We start from the raw sequence: 26,405 nt of genomic DNA, 5'->3' as shown, positions 1-26,405 counted from the left end.
TCGATTTGACAAATTTAGAAAAAGGATGCATTTTATGTGTTACGTGCTAAATGTGGAACTGTTCTTTTAAGGATACTTAATGTCATTTACATTTTAATTTATTTTTCAGATTTTTACATCTAGGTAATTTGAGACAGCTTCTATATGGTTAAAATAGTCTAGACTGTAACTAAGATACCATAGTTTAGTACTAGCTAAAGATTCAGTTGTGGAAGTTCATCTAGGTGACCATGTTTTTGTCAGAGGTTTTGGACTGCAAATGGCTAATTTTGACTTCTAGTTAATATCATTTACTGTTCTCTTATTCCTAGAGTATGATGAAATTATAATTTTGAAATGTTCTTCTAAACAGTATTAAATCCAAGAGTTAAAAGAAGTAAAGAAAAGTACTGTATTAGAGTAATTCTCAATAAAAATTGATTCGGAACAAAACCATCCTTAATGATAAGTGTCGTTTGAAGATGACCTGTGATTACAACCCACAGTTTTGCTGTCATTTAAGCTGGAGGGGACATGTGTTACTGCCTTGCTCAATTGATGAGATTGGATGGATGATTGAATGATGAGACTGCAAGCCAGGTCTTTAGCTTGTCAACTCATGCCTAATTCACAATGACAGTGTGCATGGAAGGCAAGTGTCTGTATCCTGTCATATTTAAGCTTCTAGTTACAGCCTTCTTTCTGTTTAATGCTTCGGATGCTCCGAAGCAGACCAGAGAAGGAAAAGATGGCTGTCGACAGAAATTGGCAATTTTTGTATATGATGCTTGCTTCCCTCCCCCCCATTTCCTTCTTTCAGTGTTACCATGTAGAAATTACATATTAAGGAAGTGTTATCCATTAACAAAAATATTTAGCTGTCTGGAAAAACAGTCTGTGTTTTTATAAAGTACATTTTCAGTTCACTGCCTGCATTTGCAGTTTCCAAAGCTTTTTGAATCTGCTGTTTTCCCTTCTTCTTGGGATTTTCACATTTTTTCTGTTTTTGCCCCTTCTCCCTCACTTGACTCTCCATGTCATAGATGTTTCTATCACTGGGGGCTGTGTTGGTATAACAGCAACAGTTAAATTATCATAATCAGTCCTAACTACTGACTAAATTGCAAGCAGTTCTGTATACTAAAGCTGCTGAAATCTGTCTAGTAACTTCTGTTTCCTTATTGTATTGTAATGATTTTACCCCTGCTGCTTAGTAGAAGCCTAGTGACAGGAAAAGGAAAGTAGCTGTCTGGACCTTTTTGTTAAATGAACATCAAAAGAATGCAAGTTGTTAAATGAATATCAGAAAAGACAAACATAAAAATTATGTGATAAGAGAAAATAAAGTCTTACTAGTAGGTTAAAATAATTCAGATGGAACTCTGATCTTCTAGAAGTTGGTATAATTTTAAGATCTATTGTTTAGATTTTATAAGATACTGAAAAATTCAGATGCAGTTACAAGTGAATCACTTTTCATGTTTGGGTGGTTTTGCAAGTGAAGCTCTTTAATAAGGGGCCACTTAAGAGAAGATACTACACATACAGGAAACGACTTTTCACCCATGTGGTTTGATTCCTTCTATTCCTAGTGATTGTCACTCCTTCACTGCCACAGGTGACTCTGTTGTTGGTTTGTTCGTTCACTGTCTCTCCATCAAATGGAGTTACCATTCCCCCAGCAATCGGTGGCAATAGGTGGTCGGTTTTTCCTGTAAAGCATCTGCTGTGAGGCAGATACTAAGAAACAGCGTAAATGGTGTGGCATTAACTAAATCTGAGCCCTCCCAAGTTGAGCAGGTCCCGCCTGTGCAGATGCTCTGTCCGTGTCTCAGAGGAGTGATTGATCCACGAGCACACGCGATGCAGAGTGCCCTGCGCAGTTAGCGGGGGTCTCAGACCCCTCGCAGCTTTGGGCTTGCTGGAATTCCTTAGGCTGGTTCCCAGTTCTGTTTTGCGGGGCATGTTATGTAAATCATGTATATTATTGGTTCTTTAGATTATTTGTGTTTTCTCCAGCTGGATGAGTAAGTATTATGCGGAAGATTTAGGAGCTTGCATAAGCTGCATAACTTAGAAACGTGGTGAAGTGTCGTGACATAGTGTATGGGGTTGTCACAGCACACTGTGCTCCCTGCGCCTGAAACTGCCTTAATGCAGCTACAATGGGGATGATTAGGCACATAATTGGTAAATTTCTTTCATTTTCCTTTTTTGGTAGACTGTAATTTTTCTTCTCTGTCTCAAAGAGGAGCTCAGCTCTGGATGCAACTGTAAATACATGTTCCTTTCTTCCTTGGAGGGTGGAAGTTGCTACATGTGACACATGACAGTCTCCACTAAGTCATATGTGACATTCTACATGCATGTGTAGCATTACCTGTATACTGAATACCATAACCAAAATCATAGGTCTTAAAGGAAGCATGAATACACTTTTGATGTTTTGGTGTGATGCATGGAGTCAAATTAGGACACACACTGTCAAAATTGTAGAAATATGGACAGTTAAAATGATTCTGTTTGCATTCAGCTTGTTGCACCACAGATTAATAAAATGTACAAATCATGAGGTAGTGCTGTGACGTCCTTATTGGAAAAGGTCTTTGGGAGCAGAGTAGGAGGAAGTGTGCAGTATCTGTGATGTACTATGCAGAATATTGGTAATACATGCATATCAAATAATTAATATAGCATATCAAGTGTAATGGGATTATTTTTTATGTGCTAAGATACAGAGGTGTTAAAAATTTGCATAATAGGTGCATGTGGGAAAAGTTTAGAATTTCTGCAGACAATTTGACAAGTATATATGTAAATACATATATATATATATATTTTTTTTTTCCCACCATTCTCTTTAAAAATGTTTTTGGTTGAGTATTTTGCTTTCTTTGCTTTTGCATTTTATTTAGCAATATTTAGTTAGACGTGCACAATACACATGTGAAATGACTTGTTGTCAGTGTTTCTATCCCAGAGTGCATTGCATAGCTCTTAGACATATTCTGAGTTCTTTTGGAAAAGCTGGTTGCTTTTAGCAGGCGTTCAAACTACAGACTCCTACACATCTACAATGAGGACTCTTGAAAGAAAAGCATATTAAGTCATAGAATCATAGAATGGTTTGGGTTGGAAAGGACCTTGAAGATCATCCCTGCCGTGGGCAGGAATGCCTGTTGCTAGGCCAGGTTGCTCGAAACCCCATCCAGCCTGGTCAAGACACAGGAGAATGTGATTCTCATTAGGGCTGGTCTCAGTCTATAGGGCTGATACCTTTGTTTCTGAAATAATATTGGACTTTTTGGGGTGGCTTGACCCTGGCTGGATGCCAGGTGCCCACAAAGCTGCTTTACTGCAGGGAAGAGAAAATATGGTGAAAGGCTCATGGGTTGAGATAAAAGTGGAGTGAGATCATTCAACAACTACCCTCATGTGCAAAGCAGACCTGACTTGGGGGAAGTAATTCATTGCCAATCAAATCAAAGAATAAGAAGTAAAAACCGAATCTTTCACCCTTACCCCTCCTTTCTTCTAGACTCACCTTCACTCCTGTATTCTCTACCTCCTTCTCCTCAGTGGCACAGGAGAAGAGGGAATGAGGGTTGTGGTCCATCCATCACATGATGTTTCTGCTGCTTCTTCCTTCTCAGATGAAGGACTCCTCACACTCTTCTCCTGCTCCTCCAGTGTAGGTTCCTCTGTGCATCCACAGGTCCTGCCAGGAGCCTGCTTCAGAGTGGGCTTCCCACAGCTTCCCTTCTTCTTTTGGGCATCCATCTGCTCTGGGCTGAGGTTCCACCATGGGCTGCAGGCGGCTCTTGCTCCATGGTGGACCTCCATGGGCTGAGGGACACAGCTACCTCACCATGGCCTGCACCACAGGATGCTGGGTTGTCTCAGCTCCTGTGTCTGGAGGACCTCCTTCCCCTCCTTCTTCACTGACCTCAGTGTCTGCAGGGATGCTTCTCTCACATCTCCTCACTCCTCCCTCTGGCTGAGATTGCAGTTTCGCCTTTCTTTAATATGCTATTGCAAGGTCCTACACCATCACTGATAGACCCGGCCTTTGCCAGTGGTGGCTCTGTCTTGGAGCCAGCTGGCATTGGCTCTGTCAGACACAGGGGAAGCTTCTGGCAGCTTCTCAGAGAAACCACCCCTCTAGCCACTCTGCTACCAAAATCTTGCCACAGAAACCCAAAACAGACCATAGAAGAATCAGTAGCTTTAAGCCTAATTTGGAACAGGATCGTGAACTGGTTTGAGAAGAGATTCAGTGTATGTGTAAAGAGACCTTAATTTATATTCTTCATGCTTACTTTAGCAAGGATTAATTAGTTGTCTGTTTGAAAATTGGTGGTGAATTGATACATTTGTTTTCTGTGCATGTATAAGACAACATTGGAATTACTTGTTGCTTTATCACTATTCTAAGCAAGCATAATACACACAGTGTACTTGAGAGATCTAGAAAGTTTGAGAATTTTATGTAATCCATCTAGTGTACTGGTATATTTGTGAAGCAGGGGTATTTTAGGCCATCTGTGCATTTCTATCAATGTGCATTCTGTTTGTAGAGCACTGGGCCAAAAAAAGGAATCTCAGAAAATTGATATCCAGAAATGCCTATTAATTTCCATAATTTTCAGGTGTATAAACCACTCTGCTTCTGGAGGTATTTATTAGCTGTTTGAAACAATTTGATATGTAAATTTACATTTTATAAAATAAAACCTGTGCTTCTTACTTATTATGACATCAGCTAGCACTCAGAAAACCTAATCTTCCTTCCTGTAAGCTCGTCTACCTGGTTTGGTTTCTAAATGTTAATATCCAGTGCCTTGGTACCCTGTCAGAAATAACAGGCAAAACTTCAAGGTAATAGGCAGTTACAGTTGACAAATTAATGCATTTCTGCCTGTCCTGTCCACAGAAGATTGCTTTTGCCCATCAGTTTTGATCTAGTGCTGCAGCTGCATTTAGGTGGGCCAGATGGGTGGTACAAGGATTTGCATCCCATTTTCTTTGCAGTGAAAATGTAGAGCACTCGTAAGACTGGTCAAAACCTATTCAGTCAGGACAACTGTCCTGCATGTCTCTCATGTTGCCTATATGCTTATATACTTGAGTTACAGACATTTTTTCTGCAACTCAAGAGTCTAAATGTAGTGAAGCAGCTTTACAAACAAAGCCAGCAACAAAACTTGACTGCACGATTCTGCTAGTAAAGTAATTGGTCTATTTGCAGTTTGAAAAGTCCCACACAAGTTTGAGGGCAAAAGGGTATTTCCTGCTTCGTCTCACTATAGAACCTAGTAAAAAATGTGAATCTTATAGTGAGGTTTCTTTTTGTGGCACCTATTTGCCAAGATAACACAACTGTTTGACATTTATGTGAAGTATTTAATTAGCAAATGTTTTTAGTTGAAAACATTTTAAAATTGCATAGATAGATTGCAGGTGAAAACTCTGGTGAGTGAAATGCATTATCAGTTTGCTCTGCAAATGTGTTTCTAAAATTCTTAATTCTTAGATGTGTTTTAAGAATGAACCAAGAAGGAAATTCCTTTTTGGCTGCCTGGAACAGCCTCTCCCATTCTTCTGCACCTGGATTCTTCTCATCATCCTCTTCCTCATTGCCCTTTCTTTTTTAGCTCCATTGTTTGAGGATGGTTTGTTTTTCTCTCAAGTTGTGCTGTAAGCACTTTGTGGCGTACCCTTTTCTGTTTCTCCATAGCTTCCTACGTGTTCTCCATACGCTCCTCTCCTTCCTCTGCTGGGGTGTTCTGGTATCAGCTCCCACTCATCACAGCTGCTGCCATTTTCCCTAGGTACTGTAGGGAAAAGCTGGAAGATACAAGTTTCAGGACTATCCATGGAGCTTGCAAATTTTGGTCTCATTCATATTGCAAATGAGGTTTGAGTTCGAGATCAGAGGTAGGGGCTTCTTGTGCTTGAGGTGAAAGACCAAGGGTTGTTGGATGCAGAACAGTGCATCCCACCTGGACTGGCCCCTGGGGGTCAACTCTTGTGCCCAGCTGGCTGCCCTGGAGCCCGTGGTGGAGTCGTGGATGTCAGGCTCCTTTTATTCTGCTTTGGGGAATGGGCCTGGTCACTGGCAATGGAAGGCACTGGCCAACACATCTGGCACTTGGATTCTGAAAGAGCCATTGTAGGGGCATGGGTGAGGGCCCGCCTTGGTTGTACTGCATCTGTGTTGTGTCTGCATCTGTGTGTGGAATGATCCAGTGCAACTGCTGTTTTGGCATGTGTAGAGCACAGGATGGATAGTTCTGCTTCCCAGGGAGCCAGATGCCTCAGTTCTAGGTTGTGTGGAAGTATCAGTCCCTGTGGAGAGAGGAGGGCCTTGAGAGAGGTCTTGGAGCCCTAGCTCCAACTCGCAGTTCCTCTCTACGAGAAAATTTACTTTGTGAAGAAAGGTTTCTTTTGCACAGTTTGAGCTTTTCCCTAGCATATGGGTAGGTAGGAAGAGTTTGCCAAATGTGTTATAGTTACATAAAACATGCAACATCTGACGGATACGAAAAGGTTTATAATAAATGATTCCTTTGCACTCCCTCCTCGAAAGAGCTAAACAAAATGGCAATACAAAGCCCATCAGATTTTCTTTCCCATTTATGATCTTTATGTTAGTGTGGAAATTCTGGCAGTGAGCATGGGCTAACAATGGCTGAATCTGTTTGAGAACTTTCCGCTAAGCAAGTACTACACTGTTTAAAATTGCAGTGTTCATTCTGGTTTTATTCATTATTGCTATTAATACCTGTGTATATGCGAGAGATTATTTCCCAAATCTCATCTCCATTTCCAGTCCTGCATCTGCTGTGACCTAGAGATATGAGGGGCTGCTTGAAGTTCTTGGATTTTTTTTGTCTCCTTTCTCCTCTCTCTGTCATTCCCATGTTTAAAGCTGTACTAGTTTTCTGAAGGATAAAGTGAAGTTATAAAAAGAGGTAAGAGTTGTATTTAGGAGTTAGGGATTATTTTGCTTTACTGGAAATATTTAGCCAAGTTGGTGGTTTGGAAATATTTTCATGAGAACTGCTGAGCTAAAAGTTACTAAGACAAAATTCCATAAAAATAACTGAACTCTAGTTTATAACAAAGTCATTGTTGGCAGCCTTCCGTTTAAAAACTTTCCATAGCTGCGAGAGAGACAGACTTATGGATCAAAGTGATCCGAATTTTTTTTTGCAATTAAAAAAGTTAACATTTGGATTTGAATCCTACTGTGACTAGTTCATTTCCATTCATTTTTTACTCTGTATCCTTAATAAGAATGACACCAAGGAGCAGAGGATGGGAAGAAACACTTTTTTTCTATTCAAAATTGGTTCCACAGGATGGAAATTTGGCAACAGACACGGAAACTAAGCAAATCTGTTTACAGAGCTCTCTGCCTCTCTGTATGATGAAACCAACAAAAAAAGCTCAAATTGAGATTTTAATGATGAAGCCACACTTTGTTGAAATTTTCCATTGTGCTGTTTTCTTGGTCTTTTTAACTTGATGACAACATAGTTATTTGGTGTGAGGTGTAATGTAAATTGAGGGTGTCAGCACCCATGTTGTGTTTTGTGCTCTTCAAAGCTTCTGGCCACTCGTCACACTAATGAGCCAGGTACAAAGAGTCTGGAATTGGTGACACTAAAGAAGCTGAGGGTGTCACAAATAGTGCTAGGATTAATGTTAGGAGGGAATTTTTATGAGAGGAGTCATTGCAGGTTTCAGACAATAATTTAAGCGTTGGGCTGTGGCTACTGTTAATGCAGGAACACATGGGAGTAAGTGGAATTGGTTTCCCATGGCTAACTCCTGCAAATCATTATCATATCTTTTCAGAATTCAGGTGAGTGTACCCATGCCCTTTGTGGCAGGCTAGTAGAAACAGCCAGGTTAGGAGGCTGGAAAGACATTATTCCCTGCACCATTAACTTAATAGTCAGCAAAAATGGGCCACTAGGGGGATGAGTATTAGTCAATTAATCTAGTAAAGAATAGTAGCAATTTGCTTAAGATCAAGGAGAAAACTTAGGAGAAGCTGTGACTTGCTGACTCAGAAAATTTTCTGTTGCTATGTGGTTGCTGGCAGTCCTACACATCTGGCAGACAGCAGGAAAATATTTATATTTTTTAGTTGTCTTTTTTTGCTTTCTTTTTGATCCTCAGGTTAAAAATTGTTAGAAGATTGAATAAAGTCTTGTCTTCATAGAGGAGTTACAAGAAGAGAAATTGCTGTTGTGCTTGTGCCACTTCTTAGTTATAGCCATATATAAAGGAGACAGGTGTTACTTTAAATTCCCTGGACATTTGGGCTCAAAATATGCAAATGCTTATGGATTATTTTTAATCAAAAGGCAGAAAATGACATTACTTTGTTCCCCTACATCTTGTCTGCAAAGTTGTGGAACTTAGAATGTAGAATAACAAGGATACTATTTACTTCATAATGCAGTATTTACAGACATGTTACTGAGATGAATACAAGCTCTGTGGGAAGAGTCAACTTTTCTTTTGCGAAGGGGAATACCACCTTTCAAAGTACCTGAAGCCCTCTGAGGGAGTGAATATGTAGGTGAATAAGAAAGATCATGATGGCATTTGGTATTTGATCTGGTATTTGACAACGTTCCGTGCCAGACAGAAGCCAGCAGCAGAGCATAAAGGAGGGTCATGTCATGGACTAATATGCGGGTAAAAGATGGGAGGAATCAGGTAGGAATAAGTGATTTTCAGTCACCAGAGTAGTTGGACTGGCTGATGCATTCAGTTCATAAATTGTGCACTGGAAAGGAGCTTGGTGACGAAGTGAAAAAGTGTGCTGATGATAGTAACCTGCTCGTGGTTGTAAGGTAGGTAAAATTCACTGTAGATAAAGTGGTCTACTTAGGGAAAAAAAAAACGCTAATTACACTAAAAAATGGTGAGTTCTGAGCTGCTGCTGTGTGGGAGTCAGTCACCAGGTTATACAGGAGCTCACTATGCTACACTGATCAGAAAAGCAAATCAAATACTAGGAAATATTAATAAAGGAATAGAGAATTAAAAAGATGGCATCCTTTTTGCCACTTTATATGTTTATGGCTCACCAGCATCTTTTATCATGTGCAGTTCAGGTCCCTCACATCAGAAACAATATAACAGGATGAGAAAATTTTGAAAAAAGCAGCATTTTTAAGAGATGTGGAAAGGCTTATGTCCACAGGAAACAGGGATTCTTTATCCTGAGAAGAAGAAACATTGGAAGATATTCTTGAGGTCTTCATTGTTGTGAGTGGTGGGGAGAGGGTACACAGGTTTGATTGTTCACTGTGTCTTCTAACACAAGTCTTAGAGGAGGCATCAAGTAAAGCGTAAGCAAACAGAAGAGGAATGGGTCTTCTAAAATCACCGTGCAAAAAGAATATTTGTATTTGCTGAAATTTTACATGGGTCCATTTTCTGACTGTAAAGGCTCAAAAAATAGTCATTTTTTTCCCCTGTAACTATATGTGTGATGTAATGGATAGGTGCACTTTGAAATATTAGTGTCTTCTATGCTCTTTTGCATTTTTGTGTATCCTTGTATCTCCCAGAGTATCTAACTATCACCAGCCTATGAGGAAAAATGAGATACAGTCATTTAGCGTAATTGAATGGCCTTCTTATATGCATAAAATTATTGAAACCCTTTTTTAATGTGTGGGGAAGTGTATTTGGGTTTTCTTATTCAAGTCTCTGAGCTTTCTCAGTTACTTAATAGGATATAGTACCTTTACTTGGATTTCAGAAAGGAGACTTAGGTTTAGTTTGTTATAAATGTCTCCACCATTCCCTTTGGCCTTAGAAAATAATACTCAACATGTTTGAGAACTTCAGTTGTTCATACAGGAGAAATACTTCAATTATAGAGGTGTGGGTTAGTTGGCAATCCTGGATTCTCAGTAAGACATTGTGCCTCTTTAAGCAAACATGTTATCACTAAAGAAGGCAAAATTGTCTTTTATACCTAAAATATGGTGGTTCTTTCCCATAGCCAGCTTCTGAAATGGTTCTTCTTTAAGGTTTGGTTCAATAAAGCAGTTCTTCATGCAAAGAAACCAGAGGAATAATGACAATAGCAAGAACTTTTATCTGTACCTTCCTGGGTCAGGTAAGCTCAATTTCCTTCTTCCCAAAGTCTCTCACCTCAGTAGCTCCAAACATTATATTCACGTTCTAAGTGCACACACTCGCACATCTTCTGTGCAAGTTCCATGTGCTTTATGCTGTCACCCCCCTCCATGCCCAGTGCCTGCACTGTATCCTGAACCTTCACTTGAGATGCTCACAGACTCCCTTGGCAGAGAACCACGGGCTGGCCTCTGCTGCTTGGGCTGTCACATCCTTGCTCCTTGTACTGTATCTGCTCTGGGGATTTCTGTTTCCAGGACCAGCTGGAGAGCTTGGGTGTGCATGCATGAGCCTCCACTGCTCACTGAACCTTGACGAGGGACGTGTAGTTTTACCCATCCATTCTCCTCACAGCACTAGGAGACCTTAATTTGTTTCTACTGTGATAGATGCCTTCTCTTTTAGGAAAACTATGTGTTATTAGTCTGTGAAAAGGGCCAGTACCCCTTTTGGTTATGCAGTGGCTGGTGTGGTAGTTGTGTGTGATGGACTGGTGTGTAACATTTTGCTTCTGAAATGAGAGACAAATCTGTGGATGGTCTTGAACACAGTTGCAGAGAAAGCACAAATATCAAAGTTTAATGGGAACCCAGGTTTCCTGATGGTAACTTGTTGTGCTAACAGCAGATTCATTTGTTTCCTAATTAATCAGAAGGAGTGTTCTTTTTATTTCAGCCATCTGGTGGAGAGCATGTTGTTTAGCTTCTTGCTACTGCAAATTGGAGCTACACAGGAAAAAGGATGTTTCAACTTCTGTTTTTGGCTTGTTTTTCAAGGTTGAGTCAGTATAGAGCACGTTAAAACATACTGTAATCAGTTACAAAGTTCATCTCTCAAGGACTGCAAAAATTTAACTTAAATTGTTCTTCCTGAAAAAGACAGGGTGATGATATTGATAATTAATTGCTTGTTACTACTTGTTTTATTCCATGTAATCAATTGTTAAGACAAAAGCAAAATTTCCTTAGTGAACTGCACAACTATTCTAGGATACCGAATTTGTTACCACTTTGTAGAGAACATTCAATGTCGCTTTTACATTTCTTCTTTGGATTAATGTCAAAAGCATATTGCCTGTCAAACAATTTGTCGTTGAGTGTGCCATTAGCTTGCTAACTCCTCACAAGGATTTTAAAACATTGCATTTTTTTTCCCTCCAGAAGTCCCCTTAGCGCAGCCTTTCTTTGGAAGCTATATTGTTCTTGTGGAATATTTTCTGAGGAGCAGTCTGTCCCTATGTGATGTTTACTGTATTTTTGCCTTGCAGCCAGCAGATTTTAGTACAAACTTGCCTGGGGGTGGCCTTGTCCTATTTTCCTCTTAGATGGTTCTGGCATTTATAGAGCTTGGGAGATCGTGCTTCTGAATTTTCCAGTCTGAAGAGCTCGAGCCAAAACAGCAGGGGAGATAGCAAACCTGTACGTTGTTTGGCTTATGGCAGCTGGGCCTGTTTTTCCTTTGACCTAAAGCAATGGCAGCTTTTCTTGGGTTTTGTGTGGAGGAGGGGGGAAGTGAGGAAGAGGAAAGGTACATGAAGAAAACTGCTTTATCTCTGTGATTGGAAAAAGCAATCCTTCTCCCTGCCTTAACAATCCCTCCTTTTGCACTCCTAGCAAAGGTAACTCCAAGCTACTTTCACATGGCATGTAGAGATTGTCTTTGTTTGAGTTACTTCATGAGTACTGATTATTCCTAAGAAAAGAGGCTGTGTATTGTTTTAGTATTGCATTAACATTTTTGAAAAACAAGATTTTTTATATTTATATTTTATATTAAGGGACTGGTTGCTTGGCAGTTTTTAGTGACATCTCATAGCTTCCCATCAACCTGTATTTTCTCCCTTACATCATGGTCACTGAAATAAAATAGTTTTGCCAAGCAGTGCCCAGAGTCTCCACTGGGGAATGAATTGAGATGAATGATTGTGGGAATTTATGAAATATCCTGCAGATGGGTGGCTCAGAGGACATAACTCTTTAGGTTTGGCTTTATGCTTGAAGAGCCCTTCTTGATTTTTAAACACCATCTCTGTAGTTATACCCTCTAAATGAGTTTTCCTGTGGAAATAAATTTCACTGTTTCTGCCTTTGAGGTGTCGCAGTCTTGTATTTATCAGCAGATGTTTCAGTTAAGTTTTGCATTTATGTAACGGAAACATTTAGTTGTGCCACAGATTGAATTTATTCCTAGAGGAATGGGTTTGCATGTGATTATTGGAATCCTGAGCTTTTGAATTCCAGGAGACTTGAGTGTTCCCTAAAAAGTTTGTGAGAACAACAGAAAGTGTTGAGTCTTAGTTCATCCTTGAAGTGGAACACAAAAGAAAACAGCCTGTGTGTGCCAAGAATTTCCAAGGAACTCCTAGTGATTAAACCAAATTAAAGAGCATCATGTTTCCAAGTAGTGATAAGATTCCTGTTCGGATGTCTGCACTGGTGTGGAACAAATGGCTGACAGATCCTGAGCCTCCCTAGGCTGAAAATAAAGGGAAAGAAAAATTTTAATCTTTGTCCGTGTTTCAATGTTTTCTCCCTTTATGTTGCTCCATAGTTTTTCCTTACCGACAATATGTGTGGATCTCCACAATGCTTGTTGTAAGAGAAACTCTTGTTTCTGCTGTAGTTCTGGCAAGAGATGACAGTGCAGAAGCTGCATGGCTGCTCCTTCTGTGTAGAAGCTGTTGATCAGCTTCATTGTGCAAATTCTTATCCAGAATAAGAATTTTCTTAATTGGCAGCTTTGAAGAATTTCCCTCCTTCCCTCTTGTCCCCATTTGCAACCCCCTGAGTTGGTCAGTCTTATGGGCAAATCATATTTCATCCTGAAGGGAAGGTTATTTGGGCCTGTAGGTGGATGCAAGAAGCGAGGAGGACATTAGAGCAGGTGCACGTTTACCCTAAAGGTTTCTTGTTGGAATAAGAAGTTAGCAGAAAGTTGGTGCTGTAGAACCAGCCTCTCCAGTCTCTCTTGGCTCAACAGTGTGAATGCCTCAGGCTGTTGGAGTGGGCCAGAAAGGAGCTGAGCCTTTCAAAAAATATGCTGGCTTCAATATCATTAGGTGTGTTATGTAGGCAAGTAGTCCAGATTTGCCTAGCTGATCTATATTTATTTTCCTCTCTTCTTTCCATTCAGCAAGTCCATGTTGCAGTAGGTGGTTTTCTTTCCTTGGTAGTCTAATTCATTACCAACATCCTCACCTTTGCAAGTTGCACTCTTTGTGCCTGAGGAGACAGTTTAAATGAGATACATTAAAAAAAAAGACTCATAATCCATTCTGAGGTGATAATTTTCCTCATTTTCCTTTAATAATAACCCTTTTTCAGTAGTGGTTTTCTTTGTCTAACATGAACTTTTTCTGCTTTTTGTTGCATTTTGTTCTGCAAATCTCAGTGGGCTGTAGTGAATCCTTGTTTCACGTCTTCCCTCTTTTTCAATAATTGTCCAAATTCTGAAGGCCAGACACAAAGGTCGATGTTCTCTCTTGGACTTTAGTACTGCTCCTCATCTCACTTTTGTCACTAAATGTAATAATTCCTGTAATTTGTCTTCTCATATTTAATATTTCTCCTGTTGCCCTTAGGAGTATATTTCCTTTCAATGTTAATCTTACTCAGGGAGACTGTAATCACGATTTACTAATTTCTCTCTTCTTTTAATGTTCTCAAGAATGTCTTCCTTACCATTAGGTAGCAGATCTGGTAGATTTTTTTGCTGATATTAATTGCTGTGTAACGAAGTGCCCTTGAAAGTCAGTTATGTAAATGAGCAGCCTTGAGCTGGCCATAAGAATGATGCTAGCTTGAGTTTTAATTTAATAATTGAGGAATTGGAACATAAAATGGTTCTTTAAATCTAAAATAGGATAGAATATGACTCTATCCTATTTTAGATTTAAAGAACCGTTTTATTAGACAAATTCTAATTGCATGAACTGTATCAGCAGTTTAACAGTTTAGGTGATCACTTTGCATGCAGGTGAGCACTTTAGATGGTCATTGTTAGATGGTTACTATTAGGAAAAAGCCTTGCATTCAGTTGCCTTAGGTATTTTTAGTTGAGTATTCTGAAAGAAATTACTGGTTTGTTGTGGCTTTAAAATAACAAGCCCAGTCTTTCTTGAAATATATTCTTATCATCTGGGTTTGGGTTTTTTTTCTTTATTTTAGCAATCATAAAAGTCGCTGTAAAAGTTTCGTGTATTTTTCCTGGAGATGCGTCATACTTGAATCCCTCAGCTTATTAAAAAGTCCCTGAGTTATGGACAGTGGAGGGCAGGCACCTCATGTCTGTTTGGGTAAAAGTTATTATTTATTGTTACACACAATATATGCAAAAACCAGTGGATGCAAAGTTATTTGCAAATACAGGCTTGGCACACCTCCTCTGGAATTCGGAAAGGGTTTTCCAGCTCGACTTAGTCATTTTTTCCCAAATGTCTTGGCATAACTGATCACTCAGGAGTGACATATGGTAGAAACATGCTCTAAGGGACAAGTCTCCCGGATGGCGCACAGCACCACACAAGATAGACAGATGGTGGCTTATTCAACCTTGGAAAAAGTTTAATCCTACATATTGGCACGTCGGCCTGGGTACTGAGAGAGAGGCACACACATGCCTGTGAAATCTGAGGCAAAGCTTTTGTGAGTTTGCTTCCTGTTACTGAAAGAACTAGAAGGACTGAGCTGATACTATACCCAAAGAGTATCTGCAAAATTATGGGCTCCACATGCTGTCCAGAAAAAGTGATGTTCCCTAGAAAACTGGAAACTCCAGACATAGCAGGACAGTGCAAAGAATAAAATTTTGTGAACTTCTCACAGCTGTTTCCAGAATAAACCATGCTTATTCAACAAAACTGCTGAGTTTAACTTACTCACTAGTTGAATTAATAGCTGTTGATTAATTGAAGTGTCTAGTAGGAGAAAAGGGTATTTTATGTTTTTCATGGTTTTAGTTCCGTTTCAGGAGTTGCTTCTGGCTTTGTGAAGTGTATTAGCACTTCACATCAGAGAAACTGTAGCCTTTCTCTTCCGTAGGTTCTAACATAAAGTTATAAATTCCCTGGTATTAAATTTAAGTTTATAGCAGAAAATGCAAACTGTACATTGCAAGTTTTTTTTTTTTTTTTTTTAGTTTTTGTCTTTCTTTTTTAATAAGGAGTGGAAATCACATCTTTCACTCTAGTATCTTCTTTTAAGACAGTGAAGAGAGAGAGAATATTTGAATGGAAAAATAAATCTTTGAATTCTTTCTGGAAACCAAGTAGCAATTGTTTGACTGATTGATTGGTTGATTGAACATCTGGAGTCAGGGACATTTTCTGTAAGGATTTTGAAAATACTGACCCATTGAAAAGATAAAGGATTGCTTGCCAAACATTTTTTCCCCCCACTTTCTTTCTCTTATAGATCACACTCAATATTCACAACTAGAAGGAAAAGCAAGACTCTCCTGACTCTCTGGACTTCAAGGATATCCTTATGTTGTATTGGATGAGTTTGAACTAAACAAGACTTCTTTCTAAAACACTTCAAGAAAGGTAAATGTAATTCAAACAAACTAATCTTTTTCCAGTAGAAGAATACTTTGGTCAAATGAATCCCGTTCTAGTAACATTTCAATCACATTACACCACAGGATCATTGTCTTTTGGATACTTTGTATAGATACATATCCATGTATATATTTCTATAACTAAACCTTCCTAGTAATTTTTATATGTCAAAAGATTTTGATTTGTCAGCCCTTGTATATTTCGTGGAAATGTACTGGTTTCAAGAAATTCTCTTATCCAAAAGAGATGGGGAAGGAAGAGGAAAGAGAAGAGAGATGCCCACAGTAGCCAGCATTTGGATGGGGAAGACCCAGTTAATGTTTCTGTTCTGCCTAATGAGTAAAATTACTTGAAAATGAGATCCTAGCTAGTGAACTACAGAGTCAAATGACTCAAGCAGTACTGCTTGGTGCATGCATTTAAAATATGATGTGGTCTGGGAGACCCACAGAGAGCTGCAAAGAGAGAGACTAATTCAATAACCTGTTTGGGATATGCATTGAAGAAGTAAGAGATGTCAAATCCTTACATTCAGCTGAGAGTGCTCTTGTGTAATATAAATATCTGCTTACTTTTGGCCTAGTATAAACAAAGATTTGCTCTTCCTGTGGATAAGAGTACCCTTCAGGTATTTTTTTTTTTGTCACCCTTTTCTTTCTTTTGCTGTGTGTCATTGTGAGAAATGCCGACCATAGGTAACCAAGCCTGAGGGCCCACACAAATTGTTGCAGAAGTACTGTGCCCTTTCCATTTTATCTTTTTATATCTGCTACTAATTACTATAGGACTTAGTAAATAAAAATTTTAGTAAGTCTATTTTGTGATCAAGTGCAGTCAGAAAAATGTGGCAGACATCAATTTACTCTCTGTCTAGACCCTACAAGAGTTTCTCACACGCTTCACAGAAGCAGTGAGTATTTTTGTGGCCCATCCAGCCCTCTGTGACCATCCTGCCTCAGTGTCAGGAAGCATGCCCGTGGGCCTTGCAAACATCATGTGTTGTGGGAGGGAGAGCTACAGTCTGATGAGATGATTAAAATTCTGCAGATCCACAGCTGACACCTTTTTGACCCAGATCTGAAGTTCAGACTTGGAAATACTTCAGTCCCTTGAAATTTTAGGTCATGCTTCATAGAATTGCTGTTTTCATAATTTATAGGCTAAGCGTGATCATATCATTGTTGAGTCGCGGAGCGTCAGTGTGTGTGAATCAGCCATCTGCTGTCAGGGCTGAGTCTTGGATCTCCCTGGCCAGTGACAGGGGAGGTCATTAATACCGTGACAAGACTCTGTCAGATGGGAATGGTTCAAGGTAACAACATGGCTGTGTCCAAAAAAAGCCACTTCTGCTTACTGGTAGAAATGACATTTAGAGGACTGAGACAGAGGACGAGGGGTTTTAATAGAGGAATGGAGACTTTGTGAAGACAGACATGTGGAGGGTTTGCATGTTTGAGAGGAACAAAGGCTGGCTTTTGTTGCAGGGTTTTGAGTTTTATTTATGGAACCAGATGAGGAATTGAGAAACTGTCTACACAGGAGAAAAGCAGACTTCAAGATCTGGAAGAGAAACTGCATAAAGTCCTTAGGTCACTGACCTAAGTGTGGTAAGGAAGCAGATACAAAATGCATGTGGTCTGATTTTATTTTGTCTAGACTTGCATACCTTGTACACTTCCCAAGTGGAGAGTGATTCTGTATTTTGGAACTCGTACAAAGCTTCTGCATATTTTGCTTCAACCAGCGAATGTCCTGGAAACCCAGCATACCCTCAAGGTTAGATCCTTGTGTTAAACTTGCTGTAAAATTTGGGCAGGATGTGGGTTAGCACTAATGATGGGATCCTGTGCCATCTTGCTCTGCCAGGTCCTGTTTCTTTGGAGATGAAGTAATCAATACCAAAGAAAAGTAATGCAGAAACTAAGAAAATTATCTTACAGGATTCAAGCCATCGGAGACCAAAGATGGTTGAGAAAACCCAGACGCAGCTGTTTGTGCAGCAGTGGGGATTTTATCATACTAGATCCTACAAATTGCTGCTGAGCTGTTGAGAGCTGGTAACTTAAGGTTGAGCTGAAATACTAAAAATTAGGACTATGACATCTTGCTGCACACCTCATGGAATACATTTAGGCTTTATTAGGTGCAGCTGATTCAAAAATGTACTCTCAACAGGTGTAGCCAAACAGGAGCAGAGATCAATTTAAAAAGCCTCATTTATGCATTAATCCAGTGGTAGGAAAACGTGAAGTTGTAACTGTCTTCTATACTTCCCTCCTCCTTGTTGGGAGAATTTTTTTTTAGATATTAACTTCTAATTTAGTACTTAGTCTCTTTTCTTTCTCCTCCCCCCCAAAAAAATCTCCTCAGGCCCTGATGGTTTGAAAATGATACTATGCAGAATTAATGTAACCATGTGTAGGTTGTGATGTGCATTGGAGGTGTGATGTACCTCTCTTTAAAATCTTAAAAGCAGGTAAAGCTGAAAATGGCTGCGTTCACTTTTATGCTCTCTATCCCCCTTTGTTCTCTCTCCCTCCCCCTTCTGCTTGTGCTCACTTGCTCTCTCTTTAGTATAACACAGTTGAACAGCAGTGAAGTGTAAAATGTGCTTTTGCCAAGGTCAGTTTCTTGTGATTACTCGCCTGTGGCAACTTATGCCAGTTGCAACAGACTGAGTCTCAGCAGTCCACAAAGTCACACTGGTGCTTATGCAGAGGACACCCAGTGTAGGTTACAGTAACTGTAGTCTGGAATAGCTTGCTATGCTGCTGAATTTTAGCTGCTTTATTTAACTCTTCCCATCTAGCTTGTGCTTGCTTCAGTGGTTTGGAGTCTGTGCCATGAAATGCTGGGTTGTCCTGGTTCTCTGGAGACCCTTGAAGAGGATTTTGGGTAGATTAAATTCTTGTTGTTAGAGGTTGCTTCTTTTCTTGTAGTGGATGGTTCAAATTTCAGAATTTCTCATACATGAAGAGAAAATAAAGCATCACGAACACATGCATCTTCTAAATATGATATTTTTTTTGTGATTGGCTTGCTTTTGGGGGAAGTAATATCAAATACTTTTTATTGGCATTGACGCAAGAGAAATTGTTAAACTACATGGCAAGAAGTATTATGGAAAAGTTCAAGAGGTAGTTTTTAATCAAGAATTTAAAAGATGAGGAGACACAGTCTTAAATATTATGCACACTCATAAGTATAGAATAATTTTTTGTTTAGAAGATAAAAATAATCTTGGCTCCTGAGATATGAGAATGAATGTGAGGTTCCAGAACATTCACTTTAGTAGATAAGATTTGTTGGATCCCATTTTGTTGTGTACGCTGGATTGGCTACCACCATGTGGTACCCAGTGGAAATAAAGGTAAGGGACCTCTACTTTAATTCTCCTTTCTCACATACGAGCAAACATGTCCCTTTACAGAAAAATGTTGTATTTAGAACAGAAAACCATGGATTTCCTGTATTGTTTGCTTATTTGTACTATTAGCAATATGCAGGATTTTGTTTTCATTCTGGAAATATTTACTTTTGGAAGAAGTATTTAGCTTTTGAGCTGTGTGATAGTGACTTTGAAGTTACTTGTCTGTCAGTACTGACTAGTAGCGAGGCAGTAATTAATCTTGATGATTGACTGAAGGGCTAGAGCTGAACTTTTGAATTTTTGAAATTCAGAATTTCATTGCTTAAAATTTATTATGCATTTGATTTATTTTAAAAATATATGTTGCTGTATTCTCTCTCATGCTTGCTTTGGAATGATTCATGAGCCATAAGTAAAAGAATGGCTCAGCAATTCAGTCTTGTCCTGTAAACACCCTTGCATAAGGCACACAGGAATATTCCTGTTGTGCTCACTGAAACTCCCAACAAAACAAGGTGAAGTGCTTAATTCTGTATTTTCAGTTTAAGCTTGCTTTCAGCCTTGCAAGGAGTGTTTTTCATCAAGGAATATGTTACTTGTTGCTTTTTTGCCTACACAGAGGACAGTTAGTATTTTGTTTCGAAACTGACATTTGCTTGTGTGGCTTTCATAACTTACATGATTCCATTGCTAATCCAGCCCCTTCCCTTTGCTTTTAATAACATTTGTATTGGCCCAGCTCTTATGGAAGAATATGCTATGAGAGCTGTGTTCAAGACTTTGTGAAGACTGATCTGTCTACTCCCCTTAAAACTGGAAATTCATGGTAGAAATGCGCAGTGTTTTGTGTGTGTGTGTTGATGGGGTATATAGGCCTATAGTACTTGCAGTGATTAGTGTTGTCTTCTAATTGTTAGAGCAGCCGTGGAAATGAGTGTTCCTGTAGGAGGAAACAGCTGTACTAGAAGAAGCTAGTCTTCAGTCAGCTGAAAAATGGGAAAATGGGTGTTTTTGGGTGAGGTAATACAGAAGAATGACATTGTCTCTGCTTACCAGAACCTGTCACATTAATTTCCTTTTATGTTAAGGAACTTGTGGAAAGGTAAGAACTCTTCAGGCACCAAAGTTTTTTTTGGAACATTCCCAATGACGTATGTCCCTGCAGTGGGCTGCTGCTTCATGCTCTGAGGATTTCCTCATCAGTACGTTCAGCACGAGCAAGCAGTTGACAATTGAGATGGAAGAAATCTTCACAAACCTCTGAACCCATTCAAATTTCCATGCTCAGCTGCTAACCGATTTTTAAAAATTCCTTAGAACGTGCCTATTTCTCACATTCTCGCCTCCTGGATTCTGGGTGATAACCGAAATGCATTGCTGCACACATTAAAGGTATATGTAAAGTGACATTCCAGATTCCTTGAAATCTTGCAAGATTTGCAACCTAATTTTTCTTTTAACTCATGGGTAGAGATCTGAAAGCTAAGTTGAGGGATTTGTTCATACAATTCCTACTAGTTTTAAAGGGAGTTCTCCAAGTCAGTGTCCTGGTAAGTTTAAAAACATTTACTGAGCTAAGACAGATGTGGTAGAAATAAACATTTAGCGTATGGATAGAATCTTACTTTTATTTTACATACATTATATACATACATACATTATACTTTTTACAAGTTGCTCTTGCAACTTGTGAGTACCACAAGAGTTTTCCTCCTTTCTGAAGGCAATCACTACACTCTTGTAGAAGCAGAGGAGTGCCTACCTACACATTACTTTATTAATCTTATTAGAAACAAACTAGGGAAATGAGCAGTGAATTTGCACTGTGCAATAAAACATTTCTCTTTTTTTTTTTTAAACTCAATATTTCTCCTGCTTTTCTTGGCAACAGTAGCATTATCTCATAAGAGTTCTGTTCACATTCCAGGGAGTATTTGAGAACTAGGAGCCAGGTAAAGAGAAGTCAGTAAATTTAGACAGAGAAAATATTCTCAAGTTCCTTTTAAAATATGTTTATTCCAAAAAAAGGTCTGTGTTAATCTGAGGGAGCAGTAACTCTGTAGCAGTTACCGCAGGTATGTCCTTGGAAGATGAAGGAGAGACCAGTTTATAAATCATGGGATTTAATTGTTTCCCCTTTTAGTGGCAAGTTTATCTTTAAGCTTCTAACAGCTTTTAATAAATGGCAATTTTACATTTCAGTTATGATAAGACAATGTGATTTTTTTAGTTTCCTTTATCAGATGGGTAAAATTCAGTGATTAGAATGTAGGATTGGGAGGCAGGGTCTCTGACAGTTTGTTACTTATGGCTTTGACACCTGCATCACATGCACTAGGACAAGTCTATAACATGACTTTAGCGTCCCCAGTGGAAACACTCACTATAATTTCCTGCCTCATGGGTGCATATGAAGATTAACCTCATGGAATGACTAAAGTATTTATTAATAGATGATAGTTATTGATATGTCACCTACTTGTTCATAGCAGTGACATTGCTAATGTATTATTCCTGAGGGGAATGTAAATGAGCACATAAACCAAAAGACACTCATTCAAGTAATTTTCATCATCCTATTCAAAAGCATGTGTATTCAGTGGTGTCCATGTTAGTTCTTACTGTTTGGATAATTTAAAAATACGTAAGAAAATATGCCATGAAATACGAAGGGAGAACTCAAGGTCGTGCTCACTTATTTTGTCTTCACATCGTGGTGACAGGAGTGCCTTTGATAATCTTCCTTTAAAGGCCTGCTAGCTGACAGTACAGGGAAAGCAGCATGCATTTAAATCCAAATACATTTTAGAAGTTTAGTCTTGTTGCATGTTTTCTGCAGTACAGATACGATGTATGATTAAATTGTGAAACATCCAACAGCAGCCTGGCTTTTTAAATTTTTTTTTTTTTATTTCTCCCATTTTTCATAGCTGAGGTTAAAGATAAATAAAATATTTTGCCAGTCTGTTTCCAGTGTCAGAGCTGTCATTTGGACTGCCATGAACATGTGGAAAAATGTATATTACTTTATATTTCTTTCAGTGGTCAGCTTGAAGGATGTGAGTGAACAGCAAGGTCATTCAGGCTTTTGAAAGAGGGTTTTTATAGATCCTTTTACTGTATTATTACCTCCTTAATGAAAAATGCTCCCTGGTCTTTATTTTTTGTTTCTTTATTGATTTAGACTTCTGTATATGTTCTATTATACTTTAAATATTAAAAATATTCTTGTCATAAATGTCCTTTGGGCCGAAAATAGAATTACTGCACAAAGCCTCTGTTTTTGGATGTGGGCTAAAAGAAAGGCATGTGATAAATATGCAGTGCAGAGGAGGGGGAATGCCCTTGAAAACCCAGCTTGCTACAAAAGCTGTGGCCCAGAGGTAATTTTGACATAGTGCTTAGTATCTGATCTGTTTTCTGAAAGTAGTGGTGGTGCTTCTTGTTCCTCTTGGTTCCTCTGCCATCATCAGATTGGACTCATCTTTTTTTAGTGTTGTAGTCCGGTTTACCTACATACTACATTTGGGGAAAAAAAAAAAAAAAAGGGAAATTAAGCAGATTTAGTGGATCTCATCTGCTTGGATAAATTTGATTCTGGCAATGACCGAGTTGAGCCATAATTAGTCTTTTGTTGTGGTTTCAGTCAGAAAGGTCTCATTCCCTTTGTCCCAGTGGTGGACACAGAGCTTATGCCCTGCAGCTGTGTAAAATGCAACCCAGGAATGTGGCCCAACACTCTCAGTGTCCTCTGCAAGATTTCACTGCTGCAGGAGCTGCTGAAGGTTACTGGTCATGGCTTCAAACCCTTGTGGTGAACACACATAGCAGAAATATTCAGAATGAAAAGACACAGTGAATTTAATGTTATGTTTCTGCAATGAGAGTTTGAGTATCTGTCTTATTTTATTGATGAAGCTTTTTCTTTCTCAAGAATTAAACCCGAAGCAATGACTTATGAATCATACTTTGTGTCCCACTTACAGACCAGCTTGACTCATCAGTGATTTTTCTTCTGATATGATTTGGGGGGAATGCCAGTTGTTTTTTTCTTATGTGGTTTTTAATTGTTATTAACTGTGGGATAAAGATAGAGATGAAGGCAGTCCAGTTAAATACCTGATTTTATTTAGGTCTGTGCTTCTAAAGAGTCATGTCATACGATAAAGTATTGTACAATTGCTTAAGAGAGACAGGGATACATGGCTTTCTGATTCTTCATGGCTAATGTCAAACAAGGACGGTAACAAGTGAGTACTAAGAGCTCATTATTATGTTCATAATTTCTTTCACCTAATATTTTCCAGATGCATAAGATATATTTAAAAACAAACAAAAAAAAGTAATCTCATTTCTGGAAAGTATCTTGTGCAAATAAAGCCCAAAACACTGAGCTTTTGATTTCTAGATTTCTTTTAGCTGCTGATGATCTCATGATAATATGCATTTATACACAAATTACACTTGTCACATAACTTCTGCCATTCTTAATAATCCTTCTTTTATTGGGTAATGTTATTTTTAGTGTTATTTTCATCTTGTAATACAATCTGATGCACAATACTTTTAGTGTTAGTTTTGTGGGAACTTGAAAAGCAAAACTCAACTTCTGTAGTGCTTTCTAAATTTACAAATTTATAATAATATAGAAATAACACAAGAATATCCTCTATTATTAAGAGCAACCATATAGTTTTTTTTATATTAAACTGTTTTGTAGTTACTTTTTTTCTATAACCAGTATCTAAATACTCTTAATGTCTTTTGTAGAAGCTATAAAAGCTTTTAGTTAGGATTCTTAAAGCCTTTTTGTTTTATTTGCATGCATTTGTAAGCCTCAGTGACTGAATTCTTACATACAAACAGTAAATTGCTTAATCTGTTTTATATTCTCTAATCTTTCCTCCTCACTATTCGTTGTCAGAACTTGACTCGGGGGATTTGTTTCAAGCAGTGTAGCACTCCTTCCCCAAATTATCTGTAAGATGAAGCTATACATGGCATTTCCTTAAGAAATTAATGTATGTATTTTTCTGTTGTTATATAAAGACTCAAAATCCCTATCTTCACTCCACACCCAATCAGTAGGTACTTTATCCTTTAATTGAAGTGGAATTCAGAACAGCAATCTCTTTAATTGACGATTTAAAATTTGTTGGAGCAACTAGAGAAGACAGTAGTGTGACAGATGTGTGGGATATCCACATGCACAGGCTGTGGGCAAATGAATATATCATAGATAAGAAGCACAGATTCTCCCTGCAGGTATATGAGAATCCAGACTTTTCTCCTGCATCCTGTTGGCACATGGTCATCCATCTATGGGGAATGAAATCCATGTGGCTAAATCAGACTTCTTAAATTACTGGCATTAGTTTGAGCCAAATATTTCTTTTGCATTGCACAATGAATGGGAGAACTTTCGTGCCAAGGAAGGCACAGAACTGAGTAATAAATGTGACAGAAATATTTATTATGGAGCTTTTCACTGAGGTGTAATCTTCTCTGATATGACCAGCCCTTTATTGCAGGTAACCATTTCCTCCTTTCAAACTGACCAAGCGGCCACCCTTAATACAAAAAGTAAAGAAAAACTCCCTCTCAAATTCCCCATTTCTGTTCTCTGCTGGAGGCATCCAGTTTTGTTGATAATGATCTAATCTGTTGCATAACCAGAGAATACTGAGCCTGCTGCCATAGCCTGCTTCTTTCTTGGCACTGTTGGAAGGCTTCAAAGAGAGACTGTGTGTGTGAGGCGACTGCTCTACCAGCAAGACCAAGGGGATCAAAGCCTACGTTTAGAAATGGAAAACAACAGAAAGAGAAGCAGTTACCACACAGTTGCAGTCCTGAAACTGAAACCAGCCTCACAGGAATGAACTGTTTTGAAGCTGGGGATAATTTATTACAAATTGTACAGAGCATGAAAAGATAATGGATTTTTAAGGAAAATTCATCAAGATTTTATTTTGTAGCCTGTTGATATGAGGGATATTATTGTTCAAAAAATGGATGTATTGACACTTATATCAATTTAATTGATTTTGCATGATTTTGTGGTGTATCACATTTTCTTCTTGGCTCTACTAATGTTTTCAATTAGGAGGTTTTCAAGTGAGATCGGTTGCAAAAATTGCTTAAAAAAAATAGGAAAGTTTCTATCCTGGTTTCAGCTAGAGTAGAGAAATCCTTTGAAGGTTGGATAGTTATTTCAAGATTGTATTTAATGATCTTGGGAAAAATACAGAGGGCTGTGGTGTGGAGGTTTGTTTTTGGTTTGTTTTCAATTTCATAATAAATGGTACATTTCTTCAGGGGTCCTTCCTTGTGGGGTGGGAAAGAAGGAATGGTCGGTCAGATCAGACCCTTTTAGGACCTCAGCTGTATTTTAAAGAATATGAGCAATCTGGATCTTTTGAAAGACGTGTGGGATGTATTTAGAAATTACCCTGAGGGTCACAGAATGGATTTTCTTTATCCAAAACTACACCAGACCCTTTCTTGGAAACACCAGTCTTTGAAACTTTTCTTATAAAATCTGTCTTTTATACAAGGACTAAACAAGATATTTTTCTCTCTTCCTTTGTGAAACAATGGTGTTGTTCTGACTGAAATGAAAATCCTTTTAAAATTAAGACAAGGCAGAGACTCAGCATGAAAAACTACAGACCAGTTTTTAAAGGTTAGCAATTTTAATGGATGAACAGTTATCTGATCCCTAATTGTAATGTTGTCTAATGTAATGAGAGTCAGCTGCATTGATCCTACCTCTTGCTGGAGAAGCACTACCACCAATTTATTAATTGCCATAATAATGTTACCTGGTACATGTTAAATAGCTGTCTAATCTTTCGTTATATTTTTTTATGTCATTCCTTATTAGTAAAATAGATCAGCAGCAGAGAAGTTGTATAGGCTTAGAGGATCCTCCTCTTGTCCTCTTTTTTGGGTCATTGAAATCTCTCGCTTTTGAGAGGCTTTTGTACTTTGTTTTTATGTTGAGGGTATTTTTGACAGGGAGTCAATGCTCAGATTGCAGTTTTAGTTACTATGGAGAAGCTTTCCCACAGAAAGGCTTATGCTCTATTTTCTGAACACTGAATTTGACCAACTTCCTCTTAACTTGCAGTTCTGAAGTTCATTTTGTACCAGTTTTCTTTAGACTGAAAATTCTTTTGGCTCAGGCATGCTTCCTCTTAGCCTTTGCAATCTGTAGTGTCCTAATGGAAAAAGGAAAAGATGAAGACCAGGACAAAAGAGGAATATATCTTGAAAGCCTGCATATGAGAAGGGAGATGAATGCAGCTGTAGTCTGATTGTTGGGTT

General features: G+C 38.6%; 1 protein-coding gene across 3 annotated transcripts in view; it reads left to right on the top strand.

Moving 5' to 3' along the window:
* Positions 1-26,405, top strand: part of LDLRAD4 (low density lipoprotein receptor class A domain containing 4) — a 283,291-nt gene that overhangs the window by 28,039 nt on the left and 228,847 nt on the right. For 2 of the 3 annotated variants that reach the window (XM_058831952.1, XM_058831950.1), the window contains exon 2: positions 15,564-15,694. The exons of the other annotated variant lie outside the window; for it this stretch is intronic. The gene's annotated coding sequence lies outside the window, so the exon portion shown is untranslated. The remainder of the gene's footprint in view (positions 1-15,563; positions 15,695-26,405) is intronic. 3 annotated transcript variants of the gene reach the window in all.

The sequence above is a fragment of the Poecile atricapillus genome, chromosome 2 (assembly GCF_030490865.1).
Source record: "Poecile atricapillus isolate bPoeAtr1 chromosome 2, bPoeAtr1.hap1, whole genome shotgun sequence".
Lineage (NCBI taxonomy): Eukaryota > Metazoa > Chordata > Aves > Passeriformes > Paridae > Poecile > Poecile atricapillus.
The sequence above is the reverse complement of the archived record's forward strand: the minus strand, read 5'-3'. Positions and strand labels throughout refer to the sequence as shown.